Here is a 26,115-nt window from a genome sequence, read left to right on the forward strand (position 1 = left end):
AGGGGAGGGACTTAGTGGATTTTTCATAAGTACAAAAAAAAATGGGACAAATAACAACTTGTATTTAAATATTTAAATAAGTATTTAAATATTTAAGTAAGTATTTAAATAGTACCTTTAACGTAATAACATGTCCCAACAGAAATGTTATAAAATCCCAAAAGATTTACACTAAGCAACATAAGGAGAAATTAGGGCAGATGACCAAAAGCTTGGTTAAAGAGGTAGGTTTTTAGGAGGGTCTTAAAGGAGGATAGAGATGTAGAGAGGTAGAGAGGTTTAGGGAGGGAATTCCAGAGCTTAAGGTCAAGGCAGCTGAAGGCTACCAATGGTTGGGCGATTAAAATCAATGATGCTCAAGAGGGCAGAATTAGAGGAGTGCAGATATCTCGGGGCTGGAAGAGATTACAGATATAGCAAAGGGTGAGGCCATGGAGGGATTTGAAAACAAGGATGATAATTTTAAAATCAAGACGGTACTTAACCGGGAGTCAATGTAGGTCAGCGAGCACAAGGGTAATGGGTTCAAATTAGGACACGGGCAGCCTATTTTTGGATGATGTCAAGGTTACGTAGAATAGAAATTGAGAGGCCTGGCAGGAGTGTGTTGAAATAGTCAAGTCTAGAGGTAACAAAGACATGGATGAGGATTTCCACAGCAGATGAGCTGAGGCAGGGGCAGAGACGGGTGATATTACGGAGATGGAAATAGGCGATCTTAAGTATGGTGCAGTTATGTGGTCAGAAGCTCATTTCAAGGTCAAATGACACCAAGGTTGCGAATAGTCTGGTTGAGCCTCAGGCAGATGCTCGGGAGAAGGGTGGAGTCGGTGGCTAGGGTACAAAGTTTATGGCGGGGACCGAAGACAATGGCTTTGGTCTTCCCAATATTCAATTGGAAAAAAATTCTACTCATCTAGTACTGGATGTCGAACAAGCAGTTTGACAATTTAGAGACTGTGGAGGGGTCGAGAGAAGTGGTAGTGAGGTACAGCTGGATGTCGTCAGCGTACATGTGGAAACTGATACTATGATTTCAGATGATTCAGCAGAGGGGCAGCATGTAGCATAAAATAGAATGGGGCCCAAGGATAAATCCTTGGGGGACACCAGCGGTAACAATACGGGAGCAGGAAGACAAGCTATTGCAGGTGATTCTCTGGCGATAATTATAGATAAGAATGGAACTAGCCGAGTGCAGTCCCACCCAGCTAGACCATGTGGAGTGGTATTGGTGGAGGATGGAGTGGTCAACCATAATAAAAAGGTTGCAGACAGGTCGAGAAGAACTTAATTATTTATCCTAAAATAATTCACCATATATATTAGAATATTTATTACGTTTTTCAGATTGCAATGTCAATTTTGTTCGATAGCATTTTACGACTTTAATCTACATATTGATTGGGCTAACCAAACTGGTAGAAATGCGGTGGAGGAGGATTTCCTGGAGTGTATTAGGGATGGTTTTCTAGACCAATATGTCGAGGAACCAACTAGAGAGCTGTCCATCCTAGACCTGTGTAATGAGAAGGGACTAATTAGCAATCTTGTTGTGCGAGGCCTATGGGGAAGAGTGACCATAATATGGTAGAATTCTTTATTAAGATGGAGATTGACACAATTAATTTGGAAACTAGGGTCCTGAACTTAAGGAAAGGTAACTTCGATGGTATGAGGCGTGAATTGGCTAGGATAGACTGGCAAAGGATACTTAAAGGGTTGACGGTGGATAAGTAATGGCAAACATTTAAAGATCACATGGATGAACTTCAGCAATTGTACATCCCTGTCTGGAGTAAAAAATAAAACGGAAGGTGGCTCAACCGTGGCTAGCAAGGGAAATTAAGGATAGTGTTAAAACCAAGGAAGAGGCATATAAATTGGCTAGAAAAAGTAACAAACCTGAGGACTGGGAGAAATTTAGAATTCAACAGATTAGTGAAGACAAATGTAGGTCCCATGCAATCAGATTCAGGTGAATTTATAATGGGGAACAAAGAAATGGCAGACCAATTGAACAAATACTTTGGTTCTGTCTTCACGAAGGAAAACGCAAATAACCTTCCGAATGTACTACGGGACAGTGGGTCCAGTGAGAAGGAGGAACTGAAGGATATCCTTATTAGGCAGGAAATTGTGTTAGGGAAATTGATGGGATTGAAGGCCGATAAATCCCCGGGGCCTGATAGTCTGCAACTTAGAGTACTTAAGGAAGTGGCCATAGAAATAGTGGATGCATTGGTGATCATTTTCCAACAGTCTATTGACACTGGATCAGTTCCGATGGACTGGAGGGTAGCTAATGTAACACAACTTTTTAAAAAAGGAGGGAGAGAGAAAACGGGTAATTATAGCCTGACATCAGTAGTGGGAAAATGTTGGAATCAATCATTAAGGATGAAATAGCAGCGCATTTGGAAAGCAGTGACAGGATTGGTCCAAGTCAGCATGGATTTTTGAAAAGGAAATCATGTTTGACGAATCTTCTGGAATTGTTTGAGGATGTAACTAGCAGAGTGGACAAGGGAGAACCAGTGGATGTGGTGTACTTGGACTTTCAAAAGGCTTTTGACAAGGTCCCACACAAGAGATTGGTGTGCAAAATCAAAGCGCATGGGATTGGGGGTAATATACTGATGTGGATAGAGAACTGGTTGGCAGACAGAAAGCAGAGAGTTGGGATAAATAGATCCTTTTCAGAATGGCAGGCAGTGACTAGTGGAGTGCCGCAGGGCTCAGTGCTGGGACCCCAGCTCTTTACAATGTACATCAATGATTTGGATGAAGGAATTGAGTGTAATAGCTCCAAGTTTGTAGATGACACTAAACTGGGTGGCAATGTGAGCTGTAAGGAGGACGCTAACAGGCTGCAGGGTGACTTGGACAGGTTAGGTGAGTGGGCAAATGCATGGCAGATGCAGTATAATGTGGATAAATGTGAGGTTATCCATTTTGGGGGCAAAAACACGAATGCAGAATATTATCTGAATGGCGGCAGATTAGGAAACGGGGAGGTGCAACGAGACCTGGGTGTCATGGTTCATCAGTCATTGAAGGTTGGCATACAGGTACAGCAGGCGGTGAAGAAGGCAAATGGTATGTTGGCCTTCATAGCTAGAGGATTTGAGTATAGGAGCAGGGAGGTCTTACTGCAGTTGTACAGGGCCTAGGTGAGGCCTCACCTGGAATATTGTGTTCAGTTTTGGTCTCCTAATCTGAGGAAGGACGTTCTTGCTATTGAGGGAGTGCAGCCAAGGTTCACCAGGCTAATTCCAGGGATGGCTGGACTGTCATATGAGGAGAGATTGGATCAACTGGGCCTTTATTCACTGGAGTTCAGAAAGATGAGAGGGGATCTCATAGAAACATATAAGATTCTGACGGGACTGGATAGGTTAGATGCGGGAAGAATGTTCCCGATGTTGGGAAAGTCCAGAACCAGGGAAGATAGTATTAGGATAAGGGGTAGGCTATTTAGGACTGAGATGAGGAGAAACTTCTTCACTCAGAGAGTTGTTAATCTGTGGAATTCCCTGTCGCAGAGAGTAATTGATGCAAGTTCATTGGATATATTCAAGAGGGAGTTAGATATGGCCCTCATGGCTAAAGGGATCAAGGGGTATGGAGAGAAAGCAGGAAAGGGGTACTGAGAGAATGATCAGCCATGATTTTATTGAATGGCGGTGCAGGCTCGAAGGGCCGAATGGCCTACTCCTACACCTATTTTCTATGTTTCTATGTTAACTACTAGTTTTGTTTTTCTTTGGAGGGAGGTGGTTGATGCTCTAGTAAATGAAAAGTACACTTTCAAGTACATAGTTTACATACACTATAGTGTAATTAGATGGAGAAAAGGCAGCAGAGAATGTAGCATGGGATTTTTTTATTATAATGGTTTAGATTTGCATTATGTTTAAAATTACATTCGGTAACGCTGTAAGCTGTAGTTCTAATGAATATCCTCCTCTTAGAATCTTTTCATTTACTTGATTATTAAAAAACATAGCCAAAAATGAGCCAAGATTCTACTTTCTTGGGGAAAAGAGCAGGTGGCAGAAAACACAAATTGCCTCAGTATCCAGATGACATATTGTATTAATGTTTATAAGGAACACTGCCAATTCAGTGTTCAACATTTTGAAAGCGATGCAGGAATATTCAACATGTTGTGGCTTCAAAATTAATTGGGGGAAACTTGAACAGTTACTGGCAAAGAATTTATACACAGAACAATTATTTTCAAATGTTCTTTCAATTTGGACCTCAGGGATCATTAAGTATTTAAGCATTAAAATGTGTATAGAACTAGAACAATTAAATAAAATAAGAACAGAGCCTCTGATTCAGATAGTAAATGAAGATGAAGAGAGAAATTTCCATGTTTTGTTGGATCAAGTAGACACCATTAAAATGCCCCAAAAAATTGACCACGAAACCATACTTCGCAAACTTTTGACTGTAGAGACCCCAACCTTGAGTAAGGCCATAGCGATAGCCCAGGCGTTCATAGCCACCAGTGACAATACAAAACAAATCTCTCAGCACACAAGTGCTGCTACAAGTACTGTGAACAAAGCGATGTTGTTTTTGAATCATAACGTACAGGGCAGGTCGCACACACCTGCAGCTGCACGGCCGCCGATGTCTCAGAGTCCACCATTAAGGGTGATGAATGCAAGACCATTAACACCTTGTTGGCGCTGCTGGGGTGATCATCGTTTTCATTCATGCCGATTCAAAGGATACGTTTGCAAGGGCTGTGGAACAATGGGACACCTCCAACGAGTGTGCAGGCAAGCTGCTAAGCCTGTTAAACCTGCAAACCACCATGTTGCAGAGGAGGATCACGACGAAACAGAGCCTCAGATAGAGGAGGCAGAGGTACATGGGGTACACACATTCACCACGAATTGTCCCCCGATAATGCTGAATGTTGAATTAAATGGACTCCTGGTGTCAATGGAGCTGGATACGGGTGCAAGCCAGTCCATCATGGGCAAAAAGACTTTCGAAAAGTTGTGATGCAACAAGGCCTCAAGGCCAGTCTTAACTTCAATTCGCACAAAACTAAGAACTTACACAAAAGAACTGATTCCTGTAATCGGCAGTGCTACCATAAAGGTCTCCTACGATGGAGCGATGCACAAGTTACCACTCTAGGTGGTACCGGGCGATGGTCCCACGCTGCTCGGCAGGAGCTGGCTGGGAAAGATACGCTGGAACTGGGACGACATCCGAGCGTTATCACCCGCTGACGACACTTTGTGTGCCCAGGTCTTAAACAAATTTCCTTCACTGTTCGAACCAGGCATCGGAAAATTCCAAGGAGCAAAAGTGCAGATCCACCTAATTCCGGGGGCGCGACCCATCCATCACAAGGCGAGAGCAGTACTGCACATGATGAGAGAAAGGGTAGAGATCGAGCGAGATCGGCTACAAAGAGAGGGCATCATTTCCCCGATCGAGTTCAGTGAGTGGGCCAGTCATATTGACCCAGTCCTCAAGGGAGATGGCACCATCAGAATCTGTGGCGATTACAAAGTAACTTTCAATAATTTCTCCCCGCAGGACCAATACCCACTACCAAAAGCCGACGACCTCTTTGCAATGCTGGTGAAAGGAAAGACATTCACGAAGCTGGACCTGACTTCAGCCTTCATGACGCAGGAACTGGAGCAATCTTCGAAGGCCCTCACCTGCATCAACATGCACAAAGGTCTTTTTGTTTATAACAGATGCCTGTTTGGAATCCGGCGGCGATATTCCAGAGAAACATAGAAAGTTTACTGAAGTCGGTCCTGCACACCATGGTCTTCCAGGACGACATCTTGGTCACAGGTTGGAACACAGTCGAGCACCTGCAGGACCTGGAGGAGGTTCTTAGTCGACTCAACCGCATGGGGCTCAGGTTAAAACGCTCAAAGTGCATTTTCCTGTCGCCTGAAGTGGAGTTCCTGGGAAGGAGGATTGCGGCGGACGGCATCAGGCCCACCAATGTGAAGACGGAGGCAATCGAGAACACACCGAGGCCACAGAACGTGACGGAGCTGCGGTCGTTTCTGAGACTCTTGAACTACTTTGGTAACTTCTTACCGGGTCTCAGCACCTAGCTAGAACCACTACATGTCTTACTATGAAAAGGGGGCGAATAGGTTTGGGGCAAAAGCCAAGAAAATGCCTTTGTAAAAGCAAGAAAATTGTTATGCTCAAACGAATTACTTGCGTTATATGATCCATGTAAGCGTTTGGTACTAGCATGTGATATGTCGTCATATGATTTTGGGAACCCGCAACCGGTTGCTTATGCATCCAGGAGTCTGTCTAAGGCCAAGAGAGCCCACAGCATGATTGAAAAAGAAGCGTTAGCGTGTGTCTATAGATAAAGAAAATGCATCAATACTTGTTTGGGTTAAAATTCGAATTGGAAACTGACCATAAGCCACATATATCCCTGTTTTCCGAGAGTAAAGGGATAAATTCCAACGCATCGGCCCACATCCAGAGATGGGCGCTCACGTTGTCCGCATACAACTACGCCATCCATCACAGGCCAGGCACAGAAAACTGCGCCGATGCTCTCAGTAGGCTGCCATTGCCCACCACGGGGGTGGAAATGGTGCAGCCCGCAGATCTAGCCATGGTTATGGAAGCATTTGAGAGTGAGCAATCACCCGTCACTGCCCAGCATATCAAAACCTGGACAAACCAGGACCCCTTATTATCTCTAGTCAAAAGCTGTGTGCTTCACGGGAGCTGGTTCAGTGTCCCAGTGGAAATGCAGGAAGAGATAAAGCCATTCCAGCGGCGCAAAGCTGAAATGTCTATACAGGCAGATTGCCTTCTGTGGGGCAATCGAGTAGTGGTCCCCAAGAAGGGCAGAGACATCTTCATCAATGACCTCCACAGTACCCACTAATTCATCGTAATGATGAAAGCGATAGCCAGATCCCACGTGTGGTGGCTCGGTATCGATGCGGACTTAGAGTCCTGCATTCACAGATGTAATACAAGCACACAGTTAAGCAATGTACCCAAGGAGGCGTCGCTAAGTTTATGGTCTTGGCCCTCCAAACCGTGGTCAAGGGTACACGTCGACTATGCAGGCCTGTTCTTGGGTAAAATGTTCCTTGTGGTTGTAGACACGTACTCCAAGTGGATTGAATGTGAGATAACGTCGACTAGAACGTCCGCTGCCACTACTGAAAGCCTGTGGGCCATGTTTACCACTCACGGCTTACCCGATGTCCTGGTGAGTGACAACGGGCCATGTTTTACCAGTGCTGAGTTCACAGAATTCATGACCCATAACGGGATCAAACATGTCACATCTGACCCGTTTAAACCATCATCCAATGGTCAGGCCGAGAGAGCAGTGCAAACCATCAAGCAAGGCTTGAAGAGGGTAACTGAAGGTTCACTGCAGACTCGCTTATCCCGAGTCCTGCTTAGCTACCGCACGAGACCCCACTCACTCACTGGGATCCCACCTACTGAACTGCTCATGAAAAGAGCACTTAAGACAAGGCTCTCGTTAGTTCACCCTGATCTACATGAACAGGTAAGAACAGGCAGCTTCAACAAAGTGCATACCATGATAGCGCAAATGTGTCATGCGAGATTGTCAATGATCCTGTATTTGTATTAAATTATGGACAAGGTCCCAAGTGGCTTCCCGGCATTGCCGTGGCCAAAGAGGGGAGCAGGGTGTTTCAGGTGAAACTTTCAAATGGACTCATTCACCGGAAACACTTGGACCAAATCAAACTCAGATTTACGGACTATCCTGAGCAACCCACCTTGGATCCCACCTTTTTTGATCCCCCAACATACGCACCAGCGGCAACCGGCACCATGGTTGACCACGAAACAGAACCCATCATCCACAGCAGCCCTGCAGGGCCCAACACACCAGGCAACCCAGCAAGGTCAGCTGCACAGCAGCCCAGCGAGGGCCCAACAAATGATTCAACACCATCTTTCACACTGAGACGATCAACCAAAGAAGGGCCCCAGATCGACTCACATTGTAAATAGTTACACTATTGACTTTGGGGGGGAATGTTGTTATATATGTGGACTTGTATTTACTCTGTACAGCCACCAGAGGGCTCATCCCCTGGAGTCCCAAGGGATCCCATAATTCCTTGGGAGTACATGTATTTAAGGAGGCTTCACAGGTTGGAGAGGCACTCTGGAGACCTGCAATAAAAGACTAAGGTCACACTTTACTTTGAGCTCACAGTGTTCAGTCTGACTCTTGCTCCATACACAACACTTTAGACTTGGAATTAGTCTAGTGGCCCTCTTCTGCACCCTTTCCAGAGCCTCAAAATCACCCACCATGTGAGGAGACCAATACTGGACATAGTATTCCAAGTGCGGCCTGACTAAGGTCTTGTACAACAACAAAACAGTACACCTCATCTTATACTCAATTGTCCTGTGGATACACCCCAACACCCTATTTGCTCTAGCTATCACTGCACGGCATTGCTCGTGTACCTTTAAGGATATATGCACTAGAATGCCCAAATCTCTTTCTATCATTACCAGCTTTAATGCCTTTCCCTGGAGGATGTATGAATGTTGAGCATTTGCCATGCCCACATGCATAATACTGGACTTATCTAAGTTATACATCATTTTCTAGTCATGAGCCCAGTCTCCAAACACATTAAGATCTGCCTGAATCAGACGAGCCTCTACTACAGTTCTAGCGCTCGCACAGATCTTGATATCATCTGCAAATTTGCAAATTGTGCCGCCAACCCCTGAATCCAGATCATTAATAAAAATTGTAAAAAGATAAAAATTGTAAAAAGTAAACTGGGCCAGATCTTGCTGAACTGGGGCATTTTGTGGCATTCGGCATTAGTTGGACTTTTTCCTGTAGCTTTCAGCTGAAAATGTTTTGCACCGTAATGTGCTGGAAGTGACAGCTGATAATGACGTGGCGAGAGCAATCGGGCATCTGGGACCTTAATGAATGGCAGGACCAACAGTATATCTCTTTAACCAATGAGATTTAAGGATTAAGAAACAAACAGAGGAATGATGGAGAAGGAGGGTGAATTAGAGTCAAATTCGGTAAAGAGAAATAAAGAGAGGGAAAAAAGATTGGATTAAAAGGGAGAAAAAGAAGAGACAAAGAAGAAGTTTTTAAAAATGAACATTTTAAAAGTCTCGAACAACAATTTACGACATGCAGGAATGAGATTGAACAGTTTCAATTGTTCTCCTTTTTGGCCAGAGAGGTTGATTGGCATTGCATTAACAGTTATTGGGCTCAATTTGGCCCAAAGCTATTTTTTTGCGTATTACCAGGGTTACGCCCATTTTTCTAGGCCAGAAATACTCCAAAAATATTTGTGCCAAGTTTCCCCACTGTACTTTTCAAATTTGGCACCGTGCAGCCTGTCCAGTTGCCTCAGGGGGTGGAGCCTGATGTCTGCGCCGAAAAAAACGATGCAGCATCTTCTGCGCATGTATAAAAAAAAGGACTTTTTGACGTGATTCTTATGGGCATGCATGTGCAGTACAGCTCCCGGTCGGCAATCGGCCATTTTTAAAGAGCCAGTTGTGTGTGTGAGAACGTCGAGTGCTGTGTAAGAACTGTAAATATCGTTGGAAAAATCGGAGCTGCAATACAAGATGCAATGTGGTGCAAGGACCAAGAATTTCTTACAGGATAAATTGGAGGTACTAGTTACTGTGATTGAGGGCAAATGGCATGAGCTGGACACCAGCAGAGGTCACATAAAAGTTCCATCAATAGAAATGAAGAAACACTGGAAACCACTTACACAAGATTACTGGGCAATGGTGACCACCCCAAGGTCTGGAGGCCAGTGCAAAAAGAAGTGGCAGGACTTTGGTCAAGTAGTGTAAATAATATTTTAATTTATTCAATGGATTTGCAATTGTAAATGTGAGCAGTGCCCACCCAGCAGAAAGACACCCTCTCTAAAAAATTGTATTATCATCTTTGCTGAGGAAGATGGCACATAACAAAAGGGAAAGAACTTGAACAGGAGGAGGCCCGGCAAATCTGCACCCACTGACACCCTTGGAAGAGAGGGTTGCTGCTTTGATGGGTCCTGCCTGGAGAAAAGAAACCACCACTGCACAAGCTGGGCCCACACTCGAGGGAGAGGGTAAGTCTTGCAAATTTCACAGTCTGGCTTTGCTAAATGTTAAGTACTGCGCGGGCTAGCTGTGCTTCGGTGCCTGGGGATGTCTCCATCAGCTACGCTTCGGTTGATGCAATGTACTATCATTCATCGTGGTCCTTCAAATCAGCCTGCTGCCTGGTCTGCGCTGTATGAGCCTACTCATGCCACCCACCCTGCCCCCTCCTCCATTTGTCTGTTCTGTTATATTTTGCAGAACTTGAGGCCAACACTGACGATGCAGAAGAAGATTCAGACGCGGACGAGCCTGAAGAGGAGAACATCTTCCAATCCCAAACTTCCAGATCAAAAGCATGGGGGTGAGGGGGAGGGGGAGGGTAGGGGATGGATGAAGCCCCTACTATTGTACTCACTTTGGAGGAGGTGCAGGTGCCACCCACTGAGTTGCTAGCCCCTTACCTGAGTAGTGGTTTGGGCATTGGTGGGACATTCCATGATTTCCCACCGTCCGAGGCTGGGGATTCCAGTGGGGTGCAGTGAGGCACACCCAGGGCCCCACCGTCTGAGGCTGCGGGTCCCAGTGGGATGCAGCAAGGCACACCCAGGACCCTACCATCCCAGGCTGCCGCTCCCACTGGGATGCTGCAAGCCACACCCAGGGTGAGGAGGGGAAAGAGAGCTCGGTCGTGCTCTCCTGAGGTGCAGGATCTAACAGATGTGGTTCAGATGATGGCAATGAGTGTGGAGAGCATTGACCTTACGCAATCACTCCTGGATACCATCAGTGGGGTGGATGATGAGGTATCGGGACTGTCGGGAGAAGTAACAACACTCTCACGAGAAATGGGAACGATGTCCGGGTCCATGAGTGAGGGAGTATCTCAGTCAGCTGAAACCATGTCAGTGATCATGAGGGAGGGAATGTCATAGGTAGCTGATGCGCTGTCAGTGAACATCAGAAAGAGAATATCAGAGATAGTTGAAACACTCTCAGTGAACATGAGGGAGGGAATGTTGCAGGTAGTTGAAACACTTTAGCTCAACATCAGGGAGTGAATGTTGGAGGTCGTTGAGACAATGACACTGAAATTCTGGTCGGAGACTTCTTTTGAACGAATGCCTCCGACCGGAGAATTTTTATAAATTTACCTGGTGGTCCCAGAGGTGCCTGGGATTCTGGTGGGGAGGCCTTCTCTTCCCACACTGCGAAGTGCGCTCCCATCCTCGAGGTACAGATGCAGAAGGTGCAGTCACATGTGACTGCACAACCAATCAGGTACAGTATTCCACAGCATTCTCATTAATAGCAATGAGAACTCCGTATCTACAAGTTGTCATTGCTGTTGATGAGAAAAAGAAACAAACACACTAAACACCATAATAAAAAATAAAAAACTCACATCACATAATTAAAATTAATTGAAATTAAAGTTAATAAATGTCTTAGAATAAAAAATATTTTCCAATTTTTTAAAAAGTTTTTTTTAATTATGATTTAAAATAAACTTACCTTAGTGAGCAGGGTTTTTAACAATAAAATATGTTTTTAAAATTTTATTTTAACATGTTTTTGTATGTTTTAAAAGAGATATAGAGGATCTGTCAAGCTCCAGCTTGACAGATCGGAAAAGCCGGTTTTCAGCACGTACGCATTGTGCGCTGAAAACCGGCTTTTGTGATGCCTTCCCGGGTTCGTACACATTCCGTACGGACCCAGGGAGGTCAGGATTTCCGGAGCATTGTCAGGGTGCATGAGGGAGGGCATGTTGGAGTTAGCTGCTGCAATAAGGGAACACGCTGAGACTCCGTGCCCATTGACAGAATCAACTGCTACTTCCATTCCAATCCCCAGACCAGCCTCTGAAGATCCCCAAGCCGGGCCCTCCACATTGCCGCCTGCCCCCCCCCCCCCCAACAGGTGCGCAATATTGAGATAAGCTTGGTACCAACCCCAGAAACACTGTGCCACCGCCTGCGGGCAGGGGTGGTGGAGTCACCAAGAACAAGTGCGGTGGATGGTCTTAAAATAAGGTGGAAGACAGATGGGTGCAGCCTTTCTTTGCTGCTGCTGCTGTTATTATTATTGTTGTTACTGTTGTAACTGTTGTTCTCAAATTAAAATTTTTTGTAAGTTATGTAAATTTACAAGTTTAAAGTTTGTAAGTGATCTTAACTGAAAACTTTAAAGTTTGTTACAAAAATATTTTTATTAAAGTTTGTAAGTGATCGTAACTGAAAACTTTAAAGTTTGTTACAAGAATATTTTTATTAAAGTTTGTAAGTGATCTTAACTGAAAACTTTAAAGTTTGTTACAAGAATATTTTTATTAAAGTTAAGTTAAGTACAAATGCTTGTTAAACTTTTGAATAAAATATATTTTAAATTATAACTGAATCATTTACATTATTTGTTCCATTATTAACACAACTTTTGAAGTAAACAAGAATCATTTCCATCCTTTGTTACATTAACACAACACAACATTGCGGAACAGGTCCAAACAGTAAACATGATCCATGTGGAATAGTTGCCGCTGAGCCTTCAGGCAGCAAAGTGTTCATGGATGAGCTGCTGGCGCAAGGCTCGCGCAATTAAAGGGGCATGATGGCTCGCCCTCCTCTGCTGTCGTGCTTCAGGTTCAGGTACTTGCATCGTTTTGTCGTCCTCATCCTCCTCTTGTCATCTACATCTTCCTCATCATTATCATCAGTCACTCTCACCACAGGTGGGTCTTCTCCTACCAGCTGCTGCTGCCTCATGATGGCTAAGTTATGCAGCATGCAGCACAAAACAATGAACTGACCGACAATCTCAGAGGAGTAGAGCAAGTAGCCTCCGGAATGGTTCAGGTATCGTAAATGCTGTTCCAATGGTCCTCTCAATGATGCTGCGTGTCGCAATGTGCGACATGTTGTATTCCCAGTCAGCTTCCATCCGGGTTACGCGCAGGGGTGTCATGATCCAGGTGGCGAGGCCGTATCCTTTGTCTCCCAGTAGCCAACTCTGCCCTTCTGGTTGCTGCTGAATGCATCATGGGTGCTCCCAGGGTATCTTGCATCGACTGACATGATGCGATGCACGTCGTCACACACGAGCTGCACACTAATGGAGCGGAAGCCTTTTCTGTTCTTGTACATCTCGGAATCCTTCAAAGGTGCTCGCAAGGCGATGTGGGTACAATCAATGCAGCCCTGTACCTTGGAGAAGCCAGCAATCCTGGAGAAGCCCACAGCCTTGCCACGCATTGCCTGGGTGGTCATGGGGAACTTTATGTAGTCATTCCTCCGGGCATATAGTGCAGCAGTCACCTGCCGAATGTCGTGTGTTGCATGTTGAGAAATGGTGGACACATCCCCAGTCGTAGCTTAGAAGGATCCGGATGCATAGAATGAAAGTGTAGCTGTAACCTTCACTTCAACTGACAAAGCAGTCCTCCTGATGCTTCTAGGATTCAACTCACAGATCTCAGTTACAACTTCTTTACGGAAGCGCAGCCTTCTGACACAGTCTGCATCACTCAGATGCAGGTACGAATGCCTGTCTCGATATACCCGATGTGGGTAAGGCCTCCTGCCCAGCATCCTACGGGCTCTGAGGTTCCTCATGCAATGACATTGAATCAATTGTCTGCTCTGCAGCACCATCATGCAGAAGGCTCGCACAAGGTATCGCATTGTCAGTATTGCCCCCGTGCTTAAATTTTACCTTTGCAAGAAGCTCAAGACGGCAGGCAGGCAGGACAGGTTCTTTGTTCTCTCTCCCCAGGTCTGAGCAAGTGCAGTGATCGGGAACCTCCCCCCACCCCATCTCCAACCCCCCCCCCCCCGGGCTCATTTGAAGCCTAGTGCAGTCTTGCGATTTGTTCCGATCGCCTTCAACAGCACCTTTCCCCCACCCCCCACTCACCCAGAAACATAGAAACATAGAAATCTACAGCACAAAAGGAGGCCATTTTGGCCCATTGTGTCCGCACCGGCTGACAAAAGAGCCACATGGCACTTGGTCAGCAGCCTTGAAGGTTACATATAAACCTATGAACAATGAACAATGGCGGAAAGGTAAAGAGAATCGGGCCCAACCAGTCCGCCCCACACAACTGCGACACCCCCTTGCACCGCAACATTCTACACTCCACCCCAACCGGAGCCAAGTGATCTCCTGGGAGAGGCAAAATACCCAGGCCAATTGAGGAAAAAAATTTGGGAAAATTCCAGTGATGCCTAGTGCAGTCTTGCGATTTCTTCTAATTGCGCCCCCGGGCTTGTTTTGCAGCCGAGCCATAAGCCGATTCTGCCGGATGATGCTCCAACCCTCCAGCCCTGTTTCCAGACGTTGTCGTGTGAGTTTAAAGAAAATGAAAAATTCAGAATTCCATCAAATTTCCATCTACTCCATTGTAAGATAAAAATGTTTTATCTTTATTATGCATATTTAAAATGTTCTTAACTCCCTCCAAAACTTTGATGAAAAACAATGGCGTCTTTCTGTGCTGATTTTTCAATGTGCACTGTTTTCCCTTTTTCGAGAATGGCCAGATATGCCGACCTCGGAGAAATTTTGGGGGGGGCAAACTTCGGAAAATGATAAAAACTGACGCAGACATGAGGTAATGCCTCCTCTGACGCCCATAAAAACTAAACTAAAAAAATCGTAACTAACTCAGGTATCCTGGCGCAGATTCCTTGGGGAAACTTTAATTAAAAAACTTATACCAAAAAAAGTGGCGCACGCCAAAAAAACGGCGCTAATAATCACTGGGCAAAATTGAGTCCATTATGATTTTGTTCAATTCCAACCCTAACTTTCCACAGAGAGCTTAATAGGCAATTAATATACAAATCCAGAAAATTCTTAAAAATAAAGCAAGGCCAAGGACAAGATGTTGTTTGTGCGAAGCAAACAGTGGGGCACCATAAATCGACCAGCATGTTCTGGGGATTTGCAACTCACGGTGTATCTCTTAATCCCCTGAACTTGTTGGTCAATTTGTGCATTAATAATTGCGTGTCATTAACACGCTGTATTTTTTCCAGCAAGATTCGGTCCATTTGTAGCTTAGATTTTCCAAGCAGCATCAACCCATCTACGGCCTAGAAATTCGTTAGCCCCCGAAAAAGGAGCGGCAATCACAATGCGAATTTCATCACTCATTTCCATGATTGCGGCGTTCAATGCAATGCTGAACGCGTTGCTGAGTGGCTGAATGCTGAGCAAGGGGCCCAGGTTCGTGCGAGGCTAGCACCAATTAAAGCTAGCCTGCACTTCTTAAAGGCAGTCTGGATATCTTAAAGGGGAGGTGCATTCTGCCTGCAGTAGCACTGGCTGGGGAAGAGTGTGAGACAAGGAAAAAAAAATAATTATGTCGCAACAGGGGAGATAGCATGCTCCAAGGTTCTCTGATGAAGCACTGGAAGTCTTAGTGCAGGAGGTCAACTTGAGGAGAGAGGCCCAAGCAAATGTGTAGCATCCAATGGGGACTGACAGCCACTGTGGTGAATACCAGCAATTTAGCCTCAAGGATGTGGATGCAGTGCAGGAAGAAGTTTAATGACTGCAAAGGAGTTGTCAAGGTCAGTGAATTTATCTTCACATGCCATTGATTCCACCATCTGCACCATTAGCCTCACTACATCACACCCCTATAACTCACTAATCTCTACCAAACACAACTCATACCTCACATTCATAGTTTCACCTCACCCTCACACACTTCCCACTGCTGCAAGCCTCACATCTCACATCTCACAGCTGGCACACACTGTCAGCTATTCAACCATGACAGGTAGGTAAGGCCTCCTTCTGAGAGCCCTTCTCTCCCACCCCTTCTCCTCCTCCTCCTCCCTCTGTGAGCAGCTTGCCCTCTTCTTCGCCACGTCTGCACCATCTCCGTGCCATGTTGCAAGGGGGATGATAACTAGAACACCCATGACTTGGAACAAGTGGTCTGACCAGAACACTTTGAAGTCAGAACCAAGGTCTTCTCCACTTGCAGTACCAGTCCCTGTCACCTCATCAACTTTAAACAACTCTAGAAAACTGTAAACACTTCCACAAACTTACACAGAGCCAGCAGAAATTATTCAGCAATTAACCTTAGAGTGGTAGCTGATCCCTTTAAATATCACTGAGAGGTAGTTCTTGCTGCTGCTGGACTCATGTTCAGCTGTGCGAGGTTAGCACAGGGTGCTAGCCTCAGCATTGAGGACAAATATGTCAGCGCTGGTGTCAAATCAGCAGTGCACACTGATTGATGTCATTATCTACCTACTCTACACACTTCTGGCGCATGCTCCAATGGCGTTTGCAATCAATGGTACCCTGCACCATGGGGAAGCCTGATGAAGCCACATGCACGCTCGTACTGTTTCTCTCTGGTCATAGGGAAGGAAATGTAGTCCCTTCTCCTTCTATACAGAGTATCTGTGACCTACCTGAGGGAGCAATGGATGGCAAACTGGGAGATGTTGGAGATGTCTCCTGTCACACCCTGGAAGGCTCCATTGGCATAGAAATTGAATGAGATGGTGGCCTTGACTGCCACTGAGAGAGCCGTCCTCACCCTGGTCTGAGGCTTGAGGTCTGGTTGCAGCAGATGGCAGACCTCTGTGACCATATCCTTACTGAAACCTTCAAACACACTGTTCCTCAGTGAAATTGATGAAGGAGAACTGCTGCCGGAATACCCTGGGAGGGCAAGGTCTCTTGTTGCCAGCCCTGTTGGGCCTTCTCCCTCTGGCCATATTTTGCTGTCTTGTGCCCTGTGCTGCTCCCAGTCCTGCTTCCTATCAATCTCCCTGTCTTCTCCCTGTACATTCGGGAGGAATTGCATCCGGGAAGGCGCTGAGCATCTCGAGTCTCATCGCCGAGAGCATGCAGAAATCAATCGCAGGCAGCGGAAAGAGAGTGCAACAAATCAGTCCCACCCACCTCTTTCCCTCACCGACTATCTGTCCCACCTGTGACAGGGACTGTGGTTCTCGTATTGGTTCAGCCACCTAAGGACTCATTTTTCGAGTGGAAGCAAGTCTTCCTCGATTCCGAGGGACTGCCTATGATGATGATGATGATGATGATGATGGGCCTTCTCCCTCTGGCCATATTTTGCTGTCTTGCTCCCTGTGATGCTCCCAATCCTGCTTCCTGCCTATCTACCTGTCTATCTCCTTGCCCTGCTCCCTGTCTTTCTTCTGTATTTCTCTCTGCATTTGTCTCTGCTTTTGTCTCCACCTAAGTAACCTCCAATGGTGGTGATGTCGGAGCAGGAGGTCGAGTGCTAACACACTCCCCATGAAACAATATAAATGTTGTCATTTCAAATCTGCCCTCAATGAAACAAAGGAATAGTTAAGACATAGAACAGTCCTTGAAGTGAAAATTGCTCAAATTTGTACACCAGCCACGCTGCCAATGTGTTCGCAAGCTGCACAGAGTAATGCCAACAAAAATTGTTTGTAAAGATGGTGCCTTTAAATAGCTCTCTTCCAGCTGACTCCTGACGGCAACTCAACAGCTGAAGCTATCGTTGTCAGCGCCAGGTGGTAAGTGAGGGGCGTGGCCTAATTTCTCTTCTGGGGCGGTAAAAGGGTGCAGCCGAGCGGGGCACCACCAGCAGGAATGAGGCGCTACCTCTTAGCACCTCAGCAAAACCCCAGGGCATTTTCACAGAGGGCACTGTTCTTGCCGGGTCCGGGCAAAACCCCATTTGTGCCCTGTTAGCACCTCCCTGAGGCACTAACAGCAGGCGCACAGTAGCCCAATCTTGCTACCCCAGTCCTCAAAAAGTCAAGCAGCAAAGTTCTGTGGGATGGTTGAAAAGACAGAAGACTGCAGAGAGAGGGTTCTGTGGTTTGTAGAACAAGCTTTATAAATATTCTGTAGAAATTAAGAAAGACAACCCACCAGAGTGGGGGTAGTATTGTATATTCATTATTTTGAATTAAGTGAATACAAGTTGTATTGATTGAACTAAGTGACTCTGACCATACCTATTGCTGTATATGTTTTGCCTTCCTGTGGAATAAGGTACCTTAATGGTTCAAACCAATCTTCACCTCACTTAGTTTAACTTGGTCTACTTTCAGAGAGAGTCAAGAAATACCCATGAAAAGACACAGGCATCTGGTCTCAATGTATAAATAGATGTAGGGCAGTATGAGTCAACTTTAATAAAAGTAAGATGCTCAGACTGCTTACAGAAGGGACTGATACGAATGAACTCAAGGGGCCTGAAATTCATCGACATACCGCCCACTACCACCCGTTTACCGCCTAAAAATGCAAATTTGTTCAAAAAACACGTGAATACCGCTGACATACTGCTCGGCGGAAGATTCATCATTGACATACCGTCCGCTGTGCAGAACCGTCCGCATACCATCCAAAAAGTGCAAGTTTCATGACATACCGCCAACATACCACCGGAGCTGCATACCATCCTAGAAAAGATGATTTTACTCGATCTTGAATGGGCGGGAATGGGCAGTAGTGCTCAGTGTCGCCATTTTGAAATCGGGAACGGTCAGCAAAAGCATTTCTGAGGTGAACAGTGACTTTACAGTGCGATTTACAGTGTAAAGGTATTTTTATTGGTACTGAGTACATTATTAAGATAGAAGGCATTTGAGTTATATTTTTTTCATTGAAAAATCATTTGAGTTTATCTCCGGATATTTGAGGAGATTCTGGAGATTTAAAAAGAATGGAGCCTGTACTATCTCAGTCTGTATTGCTGACTACCTGTCTAATGCAGGATCCAGATAGGAGAAGGTTTATTGGGCAGAGTTATCAGGGCAATGGAGGAGGTCGCAGACTGATGAGAAGGAAGAGGCCTTACCCCCTAAGGATTTTCAGGGAGAAGCGCTCATACTTGGACCTGACCAATCGCAGCGCGTTCGAAGGATGAGCTTCCGAAAAGAGGTGATCACTGAGATTTGCGAGTTCATTACGGCAGACCTGCAGCCCAATACCACCAACATTACTGCACTCTCTGTCGAGATGAAGGTGACTGCGGCACTTTCCTTTTATGAATGCAGCACTTTTCAGGCATCAGCTGGGGACATATGCTGTATTTCTCAGTACTCTACTCATTGCTGCATTCGACAGGTAACCGAAGCACTGTATGCACGCTGGATGGAATTTATAAACTTACCAATGACCAGGGAGGCACAGAGTGAGAGGACTTTGGGATTTGCACGCATTGTCGGCTTCCCCAAGGTGCAGGGTGCTGTTAACTATAACCATATTGCCCTGCGAGCACCATTATAGGAGGTGGAGGTGTACCGAAACCGTACGGGATTCCACTCCCTCAATGTGCAGCTCGTATGCGACCATACGCAATGCATAATGGCAGTGAATGTCTACTTTTCAGGGAGCATCCATGATGTGCACATCTTGCCTGAGAGCACTGTGTCTGACCTGTTGAAGTCTGAGCCACAAGGTAAATGCTGGATGCTGGGGGACAAAGGGTACGGCCTCGCCACCTGGCTCTTGACCCCCCCCCCCTGTGTACCCTCAGACAGGAGCCGAGTAACGATATAATAAGAGCCATATAGCCACACGTAATATTATCAAAAAGACAATTGGAGTGCTGAAGCAGCGCCTTCGATGCTTGGACCACTCAGGAGGCAGGCTGCAATACCACCCTGAGCGGGATGCTCAGTTCACTGTGGTGTGCTGCATGTTGCATAATGTAGCCATCACGCGAGAACAGGACTTGCCACAGGGGACTGCGGGACCACCTGAGGAGAGAGTGCAGGAGATGGAGGAGGAAGAAGAGGAAAATGAGGGGGAGGAGGATGAGGAGGAGCTTCCAGATGAACCATGGCAGCACCCCCCCAACACCACAGCGGAGGGCAGGCGGAGCGTATGCCACTGCAACATTGTTACATCAGCAGCTCATAAATGAACGCTTTGCTTGAATGTGGAAAGCTACGTTTTGGGACCACGATGACTGTTACCCCAAAAGTTTGACACTGTACAAGAGTGCTTAAATTCAATTCAAACGTTTATGTAAAAATGTAAAAAATATACAACAATTGTAAAAGTTTATAAAACTTACAACTATAACTTTGAACAACTGTAACAACTTTAACAACTTGAAATAAACTTTAAAAAATCAAACTATTTTAAATGAACAATGAACACTTGACTACAACAAAGCACCCTTTACTGTCCTCAACCTCGACCGCGTGCTCCACCACCCTTGGGACTATCCCCCCCTTTCTTACTCCCGCCCTTCCCTTTCCCACTGCCCCTGAGCCCGGACCTCCCCTTGGTGGTACCAAGCCGGCATGCAGCACCGCACCTCGAGTGTTGTTGCTGTCGTTAGGGCTGATACATTGCAGGCGCAATGAATGGGGCCTCAGGAGAAGCTCGTGATCTGGAAGGCGCGGCTTCAGGGCTGGAAGCTTATCACCCTCAGGTGCTGTCGACCCGACTACTACGGCATGGTGGGATTTCGTGCCATGTCCCAATCCCATCGATTACCACATGGCATCGACTGAGTCGGCGGTTCGCTCCATCCCGGTGATCAGACACGACATATCCTCTGAGTGTCATTCTGATAGCGCCGCGATGTTTGCGGCTATCGTAGCCATGGCCTTGAGCAGCTCTTGACCTATGTCGACACTGGCCTGTGACAGACGCACCATGTCCTCGTATGCACCTATCTGTCTCGCAGCAATGGACCTTTTCTGCACCAACCTCTGTCGCGGCGGCAAAGGTGCTGCAACGCTGGGGGAGCCTTGCTGCGCACCACTTGGTCCCGCAGAATTAGAGGAACCATGGAGGAATCCCCGAATACAGATTCCGTGGTGGAGGATGTTCCAGCTGGCCCACATGGAACTGATGTATCCCCCTGCGTCTCCACCCCCACCTCCACCTTCACTGGCTCCAGGATCAGCGGCTCTTCCTCTTCCTCTTCCTCTTCCTCTTTATCATCTCTGGCAGGGGTGAAATTGGGAAAGGGCTGGGTGACGCCAGAGGTGAAGGCAGTGGGTCTGTCGTCTGGTCTCTCTGTGTCAGTGTGGTCTGAATCTTCCGAGTCTGGAAGTACAAAACAATAATTAAAAATGCTTGGCACCAGGGGAAAGGTCAGGGTTACATGAGTACATGAGGACAGTGATGTAGCGCAGTCTTACTTACATGTCCACCATTGATGCATTACTACATTTCATATCACAGAAAGGTCTACAGGGCTGCAGTAATACCCGCCCTCCTGTATGGATCTTAGACATGGACAATGTATAGAAGGCACTTCAAGTCGCTGGAGATATATCACCAACAATGTCTCCGCAAGATCCTGCAAATCCCCTGGGAGAACAGACGCACCAACATCAGTGTCCTCGACCAGGCAAACATCCCCAGTATTGAAGCACTGACCACAGTCGATCAGCTTCGCTAGGCAGGCCACATGCTAGATACGAGACTCCCGAAGCAAATGCTTTATGCAGAGCACCTTCATGGTAAATGAGCCAAAGGTGGGCAGCGGAAGCATTACAAGGATACCCTTAAAGCCTCTCTGTTAAAGTGCGACATCACCAATGACACCTGGGAGACCCTGGCCGAAGACCGCTTGAGGTGGAGAAAGTGCATCCGGGAGAGCGTTGAGTTCTTCGAGTCTCAACGCAAAGAGCATGAAGAGATCAGGCGCAGACAGCAGAAGGAGAGCGTGGCAAACCAGCCCCACCTACCCCTTCCCTCGACGAATGTCTGTCTCACCTGTGACAGAGTCTGTGGCTCTTGTATTGGACTGTTCAGCCACCAGGGAGTGGAGGCAAATCTTCATTGATTCCGAAGGATTGCCTTTGATGATGATCGCAGACAGACAGTACATATATACATTGAGTTACATGCCCCCAACATTGCAGTACATCACATAAGCCCAACATTATAGTGCAATAAACTTACATTACATTACATGAGGCCAACATTACAGTTACAGTTACATTACATGACATTACAGGACTGCAACACAGACCGAGGATTGAACTGACCATCCTGTGTGGGTGGGTCAGCTCCAATGCCTGTGGTGGCACAGTTGCTATCCCCGACCAGTGACAGGGCACGGATCCTAATCTCCGTCATTGGTTCTTGGGTTGTGGGTCCTCCCCCCAAACACCGCTGATCAGCTGTTATTGCAGATGTCTTCTTCTGCAGAAAGTGAATTAAATTAAAGTAAAAATCTTCAATCCATTTAACATCGCAGACACACACACACACACACACACATCAAAACACTGCATTGATCCTCTTGTCATTGCCTGAAAGCACAAATACATTGCTGTAACCTTTGGATAAATAACATCATCCATGTGACATGGAACATGGCACATGGGGGGTGCATAAATAAAATCATTACTTACTCTTGCAACCCTCACCAGGTCGTTCCACCTCTTACGACACCTTTCCCCAATGCGTACCATTGTACTTGTGGAGGACACAACCTCCCCGATCTCGTCCCATATTCTGTTGTATTCCTTTGGGTGGGGCTTTCTATGACCACCCTTCATTAGCTCGGAGTACCTCTTTGTGATATTCTCCAGCAGGGCAGGTAACTCAGTCTCGTCGAATGTGGGCGCCCTCACCCTCCCGCCCTCTCGATGTTTCTGTGCTTAAACTTTTTTTTCACATGTCCATTATATTTATATTTATTATATGATTTCTGATTTATAAAATATATATTATTGTTGATATTGTATAATTATTATTTGTTATTAATATTTTTTTACTCTGGAATCTCTGATTAAACCAACTGACCCTCAAATACTTTGCTTCTCCTTCTCACTCTCTCTCCCTCGACTTCAACTCTCTGCGCATGCGCAGGTGACCCCTGACCCCTGACCCCTGAAATCGCGGGGAAAAAGCATTTGTGAAAAAAAAAGCAAAAAAAAATTTGCACATGCGCAGTGCAGTGCCGCACCGTCCGTTGACAAGAAAGTTGATCTTGATCAACTATAATAATGCATACCGCCCGCTGCACACCGCTCGTATACTGCTCGCATAACGTCAAAAGAAATTTCACCAAACTAGCGTTCTTCGGTCTCAGCGGTATTCCAGTGGTTTTAAACGACGCACCGCCGGAATATCACCGAGAAATAGGCTGACCTTACGTCCTGATGAATTTCGGGCCCAAGAAGGTATCTATTGCACATCATACCTTCTTTAATAACAAAAATATCTGGGGGAACATTATTCGTCTTCAGGTGCAAATCATTTTTAATTTTCTTTGCATTGCTTTAAGACCTGCCTCAATCTCAGATGCAAATAACACTCGAATTTGCAGTCTAAGCTAATTTGTAGAATTATTCACAACTCCAGATACCACCTCAGATGGGTCTTGAGGATGTAACTAGTAGAGTGGACAGGGGAGAACCAGTGGATGTGGTGTATTTGGACTTTCAAAAGGCTTTTGACAAGGTCCCACACAAGAGATTGGTGTGCAAAATCAAAGCACATGGTACTGGGGGTAATGTACTGATGTGGATAGAGAACTGGTTGGCAGACAGGAAGCAGTGAGTCGGGATAAACAGGTCCTTTTCAGAATGGCAGGCCTTGACTAGTGGAGTGCCGCAGGGCTCAGTGCTGGGACCCCAGCTCTTTACAATATATCCATCAATGATTTAGATGAAGGAATTGAGTGTAATATCTCCAAGTTTGCATATGACACTAAGCTGGGTGGCAGTGTGAGCTGTGAGGAGGACGCTAAGAGGCTGCAGGATGCTTTGGACAGGTTAGGCGAGTGGGCAAAAACATGGCAGATGCAGTATAATGTGGATAAATGTGAGGTTATCCACTTTGGGGGCAAAAACACGAAGGCAGAATATTATCTGAATGGCGGCAGATTAGGAAAAGGGGAGGTGCAGCGAGACCTGGGTGTCATGATTCATCAGTCACTGAAGGTTGGCATGCAGGTACAGTAGGCGGTGAAGAAGGCAAATGGTATGTTGGCCTTCATAGCAAGGGGATTTGAGTATAGGAGCAGGGAAGTCTTAATGCAGTTGTACAGGGCCTTGGTGAGGCCTCACCTGGAATATTGTGTTCAGTTTTGATTCCCGAATCTGAGGAAGGACGTTCTTGCTATTGAGGGAGTGCAGCGGAGGTTCACCAGACTGATTCCTGGGTTGGCAGGACTGACATATGAGGAGAGACTGGATCAACTGGGCCTGTATTCATTGGAGTTTAGAAAGATGAGAGGGGATCTCATAGAAATATATAAAATTCTGACGTGACTGGACAGGTTAGATTCAGGAAGAATGTTCCCGATGTTGGGGAAGTCCAGAACCAGGGGACATAGTCGTAGGATAAGGGGTAAGCCATTTAGGACTTCTTCACTCAGAGAGTTGTTAACCTATGGAATTCCCTACTGCAGAGAGTTGTTGATGCCAGTTCATTGGATATATTCAAGAGGGAGTTAGATATGGCCCTTGTGGCTAAAGGAATCAAGGGGTGTGGAGAGAAAGTAGGAACGGGTACTGAAGGAATGATCAGCCATGATCTTATTGAATGGTGGTGCAGGCTCGAAGGGCCAGATGGCCTACTCCTGCACCTATTTTCTATGTTTCTATGTTTCTATGTTTCTAGGGATGACACCACAGGTAAGAGTTGAAAATGCATGTAAATCAAATTTAAAGGGATGGGGAAAATTCATGGGAGTAACCAAAAGAGGATGATCAAAATTCAGAAAGTTTCTAGAATGCATTAAAAAGCATTGCATCACACCAGTAGTCTTTCAGCCATGAACTCATTGAATGGCGGTGCAGGCTAGAAGGGCCGAATGGCCTACTCCTGCACCTATTTTCTATGTTTCTATGTTTCCTAAGGCTGTCGAGGCGAGGGATTATGCAGATATGAGCCTGCAGACAAGGGATGGAGCTCGGCAGCACCCGGTCTCTTCTTTGATGGTTGCTGATTTAGAATTGATGCTGCATAGGGTGCTTGTGAGGAGGGTTGCTATCTATACCATACCACAGCACTAGCCCATAGGTCAGCACTGCAGAATACCTGCAATGATGAGCAATCAAGTTTCAAGCCACATCTCACCATTACCGTCCTTGTGCGTGTGCAAGTTCTATGGTGCCTGGTAGCCACAAGTGCAGATGGCACTGTTCAGCATCTGGCCCTCTGGAGCAGCAAAGGGGTAGATTCTGTCTGTATTTGTGGGTCCAGGCTTATTACGGCTCCGATATGCCGTTGACACTGGCCTGTACACAGAACTTGGTTCTAAATCCAGCCACTGCAGAGCGAATGACTACTCGCAGTGGTGCTATCTGCCTGCTGTCCAAAAACAGCCCCAAATGTCGGAAGATCCTCCCTGGCCTTGCTGTCTGCCCCTCTTGCATCTTCTCAGGTGAGAGGGGCTGGACACATGTGCACCCATCAACTTCTTCAGGTGTACCCCCAAATGGAGCCTAGCCAGCATCCCCAGAGAAAAAGGAGAAAGGAAGTGCTGTTCAGCTCTTCCATCATTTCCTTTGCAATGCTTCCATCTGGTAATGTGCAGGCACTCTACTTCCTCTCTGGGGAATGCCTGCAAGTCCCAGGGCAACACGGTGGGCATGGGAACCTGACTCTTCTCCTTTGTATTTAGGAACTGTGTGTTCTCCAAGTCTGTAGCCCAGGAACATTGGGTTTTAAAGTTTCTGTATCATTTCATCAATCTCCTTCATACTCTTGGCAACATAGTTTGCCTCCATCAACAAACTTTATAGCATTATAAAAAACACCCTTTCGCAATTCACATCAAGAGCAAGGGACCAAGGACAGATGCTTGCACATTTCCCTGGTTACTTCCTCTAATTTTCTTTCCCATTGATCATTAGCTACGGTTTCCCATTGTTAGTTCAACACCATTTTACCCTTATTGTTTCTATTCAGCTCAAGGCTCTTTGTAAAGATAATTAACTTCCTTATAAACTCAATGTCACAAAATAATATTAATTTGCTTTTGCTCACAGTTTGCCCATTATTAACCAGCTACTGCAT

This window comes from Pristiophorus japonicus, chromosome 6, assembly GCF_044704955.1.
Source record: "Pristiophorus japonicus isolate sPriJap1 chromosome 6, sPriJap1.hap1, whole genome shotgun sequence".
Taxonomy (NCBI): domain Eukaryota; kingdom Metazoa; phylum Chordata; class Chondrichthyes; family Pristiophoridae; genus Pristiophorus; species Pristiophorus japonicus.